General features: G+C 39.1%; 1 pseudogene; it reads left to right on the forward strand.

The window, feature by feature from the left end:
- Positions 1-4,706: 4,706 nt before the first annotated feature.
- Positions 4,707-4,838, forward strand: LOC116864849 (annotated as a pseudogene).
- The last annotated feature ends 1,174 nt before the right edge of the window (positions 4,839-6,012 follow it).

Consider the following 6,012-nt stretch of genomic DNA (forward strand, 5'->3'; position numbering starts at 1 on the left):
ACAGAAAGCTAGGGTAAATAAAAAATATTTTTTTAAGATATTTTTTAGATGAGGGACTTGAAGATCAAGTTATTTGTGTTTGTACATGATCACGCAAGAGGATGGTTCTGGACTCAAGACATGAATCCAGGTTGCCAGTGCATCTGTTTCTATAGCTTACTTCATCTAATGAGATGCTGACAATCTCAGTGGCATGCCAGGTGTCAAAACTTGTTCCATATGAAATCATGTGACTTAAAATAGTCATTACATTTGTTGGTATTCTTGTGTAGGAGCTATTACACTTCTGAAATGCTCAGACCTGTGGCGGGCCTAAGTCAATAACATTTCCTACAGAATTCTGGCTTTTCTTTGTAGTGGTTGGCCAAAGACTTAAATCTCTTAGTCTCCCAGCATATCTTTCTATATATCTGCCTGGTTTCATAGAACATGTCCTAGAGTTCCTTAATAGTAAACTTGAGTCTTCTGAACCCCAGTACTTTTTAGGGAGCTACAATACAAACATTAAGGATTAAGTGTGAAAGGGTAGGCCACAATACTCAAGAGAACATGTCCACAATAGGCAAAGAAAGAGAGGGATTCTAAAGACAAGTACTGAAAAAACACAAAATTGGTCTTAGGGGTCTTCCTTCCATTTACCCTCCTCTCTGCCATACCTATGGAACTCTTATGATGAATTTGTGCTTATTCCAGTAAAGTAATACATATCCCTAAATATGTGATAATTTACAGTTTCATTAAGGAACATGTGGCCATATGACTGCCCTTACTCTCAGAAGATCATGCCACAGTTGTCAGTTATTTTCAAATGTATCAAGGGTCAGTTTATGGCTGACTCTATACCTAATTCCAGTCGATCCCTTCCTGAGATCAGGATGTTCTTATTTTTCACAGGTACCACTTAAAATATACTTTTATAAAGTCATTTCCAAGGTCTTATCATCACCACATCTTCCTTGTGGATTATGGCAATAGCTCCCTGAACTCCTGTCCTCCTGTCCCCAACAACTACTCTCTGCACAGTAGCTAGAGTGATCCTTTGAAAACATTAATCTGATCGTGCTACACCCTTACTGAAAGCACTATAATGACTTTCCGTCACTTCAGTGTAAGATCAAAGCCCTTTCCCTGATCTTGTCCCTCTTTATCTCTCTGACCTTATTTGATCGAGACTCATGCCTGTCTCTCTGAACATGCTTGCCTCCGGGCCTTTGCTGATAGGGCTCCTCTCTCTGAAATGTTTTCCCAATGGCTTACTCCTTCAACTATCTCTAGTCTTTGCACAACTACTACTTCATCAGAGAGGTCCTCCTTGAATACCTTCTCTAAAATAGCAATAGCCTTAGTGGTTTTTCAGCTGCCCCACACACAGAGGGTTAGAAGAGACACAAGAAAGAGGCAGGCCATTTCAGATTGGTAAGTGACAGGTTTAACAAACAAGGGAATTTACACATGAGACCGGTCTGTGAGAGGCCACAGGGTGAGTAGATCTCTTTGCCCAGCTGCCAGAATCTTAAAAGTTGATGTAGAGGCCTTAACGGGGTTTTGTCACGTACACTATCCAGATGGGCCTAACAATACATTGCCCTCTCAAGCCTGCATCTTTCAAAATGGCTCCCACTGTGGGAATGGTGGGCAAAATGTACATCCCAAAGACAGGAGAGGAGATTAGGAGCCACAGATTACCCAGGTCCAGCTCTTGGATCCACCAGTAGTCACATGCTATGGATAATGTCCTCCAACCATCTCCTCCTTCACTCTTCTTTTACTTTGCTTTTTCTCTCCAACTTTTTACTACCTGATGTTATATGATATACCTAAATCCTCCTGCTCCACAAGGACAGACACCTTCTCTGCTGGTCCACTGACAAAAGCTCTCAGTGCTTATTAGTTGCTTGGTGCTTATTAGTTCACAAGTATTTGTGAAATGGCCTCATAAAGTATGCTGTTTCTACTGATGTTACACAGATCATTTTAGAAGTATTTGCATTGGCCGTTTGCTACTCTCATACTTTGAACCAGTAAATTTGTTTTGAATTGTGATGAAAGTAATTCATCACTAACAGTGTGACATTTAATGCTTAATTTACTTTATGTACATATGAAGGGATTTAAGCAACCTTCTTGTATTTGCATCTCCTTCACATCTTTATATACTTTAAAGAGCAGGAGAGAAAAGGGTGGGGTTAATGAAGGCACACTGAAAATAGAATCTCAATTTACTACTCTGCTTATCGTTACCAAAATCTAACGCTTAGGAGGCTCATATAGTCATCCATCAAAAGTGCCTTGATGAGAAAAATAAAAATAGGACGCCTTGGTGGTTCATTTGGTTAAGGGTCTGGCTCTTGATTTTGGCTCAGGTCATGATCTCACAGTTGTGAGATGGAGCTCCACATCAGGCTCCTTGCTGGGCGTGGACACTGCTTAAGATTCTCTCTCTCCTTCTGCCTCTGCCCCTTCCCTGCCACTCTCTCTCCCTCTCTAAAATAATAATAATTATAATTATAATAATAAATAAATAAAAGTTTAAAAACCTTTCTTCCTAGTAGTGATTGCTTGACTTTGTGTTTGGTGTGAACATTGATATAAGGACTCCTTAAAATAAATCCAAAGCCCCCTCAAAATTTTTGGCCCATAAATATGGAGATTAATGCAGTTAACATTTCTAAAGGCCAAATTTCCACTATGTAACGTGATTTATAAACATCATCTAATGTGTTGCTTAATACACTGTAGGTATTCAGAAATGTTACTTCTCCTCTCACCCTTACCATAATTTTCTCAGCTGTGACACGGAAGAAAGAAATGTTAGTAAGTTCTACGTGTTAGCTATCTATCCTCCTCCTACCATCCTCTTTAAGCCAGCCCAGGCCTTCTTTTATTGGAAAGAATGCAAGTAATGAGTAAAGTGAGGGAAAATACTAGCAAAATGACTAACATTATCTATATAATAAACCCCAAAGTGCAGGAGGATGCAGAACGCCTGAAGGAGTTTATGGAGACTGTGTAGAAGAAGAGATGTGCCAAGTTGAGAGATGAGGAGATGACACTTGGAAGCTACAGGGAGTGGACAGTTGCCAAAAAAGTGAAGTAATTAGCAAGCCACTGGAAAAGAGCCTTTCTAGACGTTTGGGAAGCATTGTAATTGGAATGTCCTTTGTAAAATTTTTGGATAAAACTTAAGAGTCAAAATTCAAACTGCTCTCAATTAAACTTCTGTTGCCAAATTCTAGGTTTTTGTTTGTTTTAACTGTCATTCTTTCCTGAGGCCATGCTCAAAGTGAGGGCAAGGCAGCCTGTCTTCATCTGCCACCCCCACCCCTCCAACCCTCCTTCCACCGCTCCCATGTGAAATTTAGATTCTCTAAGTTCATAGACTTTCTAGATGGAACTTGGGTGGGTAATATAAAGCTGAATTTGGAAAGATTCCTAGAATTATCCTCCATGAATGCCACTCAAAGAAGAAAGGAAATTAAAGAAATCTGTTTGTAAAGAGTAAAAGGTATTATAAATACATATCTTGTCTCTCTTTGCAAAGGCTTATAACATGCTGAAAAAAATATGTGTAATACCTCTCTATTTGGGGACCCCTGTGTGGCTCAGTTGGTTAAGCATCCGCCTTCAGCTCCTGGGGTCCTGGGATCAAGTACCCTATCAGTCTCCTTGCTCAGTGGGGAGTCTGCTTCTCTTTCTGCCTGCCACCCTCAGCCACCTTCTTTTTTCTTTTTTAAATATTTTATTTTTTTATTGACAGAGAGAGACAGAGAGAGAGTGGGAGGGGCAGAAGGAGGAGCAGACTCCCCTCTGGGCAGGGAGACCGATGCGGGGCTCGATTCCAGGACCCTGAGATCATGACCTGAGCCAAAAACAGACGCTTAACCGACTGAGCCACCTTCTTATGTGCACGCTCTCTCTCTCTCTCTGACAAATAAATAAATAATCTTTAAAAAATACCATACTATTTGATTCACCACCCAAGAAATGAGGAAGCCAGAGTGCATAAGATTAGCCATTCCACAAATAACTGAGGCAGTGAGGGAGGGAAAAGGTATTTAGAATCTGTATATATAGGGGGGAAGAGATGCTTCTTTTTTAAGAGTTAAAGAGTAAAAGAAAATACTCCCAAAAGGTTTTGACATAGAGAACCGAAGAAAGTAAATTTTAGAAATTTTGTGATGTTAAAATTGAAATCTGTCTATTGATATTTTTAAAAGAGACTGCATTAAGCAACCAAATTGTTTTAGGTTACTTTTTATTTTTTTAAGATGTTATTTATTTATATGAGAGAACAAGAGAGAGCATGCACAAGGAGGGGAGAGGAGCGAAGGGAGAGGGAAAACAGACTCCCTACTGAGCTGGAAGCTCAGTGCAAATGTAGGGCTGGATCCCACGACCCCAGGATCATGACCCCAGCCAAAGATAGACCTTTAACGGACTGAGCAATCCAGGTGCCCCTGCTTTTGGTTACTTAAAAAAAAAAAAAAAAATTGTCTCTGCTGAGACTGGATTCAAGGCAAGATCCTACTAGGCTGACTCCTTGCCTGTGACAAAGAAGCATATTTTTTTTCTTTTTTAATCCCCTTTTTATTCCTTTTTTACCTACAGATAAACTTTAGGAGAGTCATTTGTTTACTTATCCACAGAGTCTATGACAATACCTGGCACAAAATATATATTTAATCGATTAATTAACAAAAGATTAAATTACTTGGCCTTTTGGCTAAGATCAAGTGTGGTATCTGTTCTTACCTGTTTAATCGAATTTTTAAAGAGGAAAAAAACACAATTGATTGCTATTGTCTATATTGACAAAATTCATTTGTTTTGGACACTTAAGAGATCTAGAACAATTTTATTTCAACTTTAGGACAAAAAAGCACGTATTGAAAAAGAACCAGGAATTATGAATGATGTTCATGTCGGAAAGTGGTCAACTGAGTGGCTATTCATATATTTATCAGAAATTTGGTTTCTCGCCATTTTATTTCCATCCAGCCACCCATGGAAGCAATACTTATAAATATTTTATTGAATAGCTTTCATTTTAACATAAGCAGTAAGTAGGAGAGCAGATGCTTCTGCATCTACGGGATTGCCTTTGTGATGAAGCCAAATGCCAGGGCTGCTTTGGCAAGAACTTTAATATTGGCTAGGTCTCAGGATCAACTGTCCTCATCAGAATTTATTATTTTTTTCAAGTTATCATATAATAACTTTTAAATATTTTATTAACTGGCTTGAAGAAAGTTCACTTCCTTCAAATTCTCAACTAAAAACAGCATCATTTGGGGATAATTGTTTTTGACAGCTCCCCTTCTGAACGAGCACCTGCCTGTGCTATGTATCCTCTTCTCAGCCTTACTCATAGTGGCCACTTCCTTGCTATCATTCTGCCTTGTCCCACACCTCCTGACATTTAATGATTCCAGACAGATGATAGGGGAAATTCTGGCCCAACTTAAATTCCACACTATTTCCTTTCTCCCTCCTCTGGGTCTTTACTTTCTTCCTTCCATTTAACTTGATATAGCTCAATTAATTCTATCTTGGGCAATTTTTATTTTACACCTGAAAAAGGTATGATTTATCTCTACTGGCTGTATAGAATATTTGGTCACACAGGTTTCTGAGGGAGGTGATACAGGACATTAAAGTTCAATTAAATTCTTCATATTCTATGTTATGTATTTGCCACAAATTCCTGATCTTACCCCAGTGAAATGGATTATATCATAAACCAAATATAGTGGCCTAAACAAATAAGTTTATTTTTGTTATGTAAGAAGTCCAGAAGTCGACTGCAGGATAAATTTAGTAACTCAGCAATCAGGGATGACTTCTCTCAGCCTTCCCATCATAGTTGCAAGGTGGTTCAGAGGCTCTTGCCATCATATCGTATCCAGCCAAGAAAAATAAAGAAGGAAAAAGCACAACTAGCAGATGTCCACTTGCATCTCATTAGACAGAAGTCTGTCACACAGCCAAACCTAACAGGATGCTGACTGGACC

The sequence above is a fragment of the Lontra canadensis genome, unplaced genomic scaffold (assembly GCF_010015895.1).
Source record: "Lontra canadensis isolate GAN:19392208 unplaced genomic scaffold, GSC_riverotter_1.0 scaffold6, whole genome shotgun sequence".
Lineage (NCBI taxonomy): Eukaryota > Metazoa > Chordata > Mammalia > Carnivora > Mustelidae > Lontra > Lontra canadensis.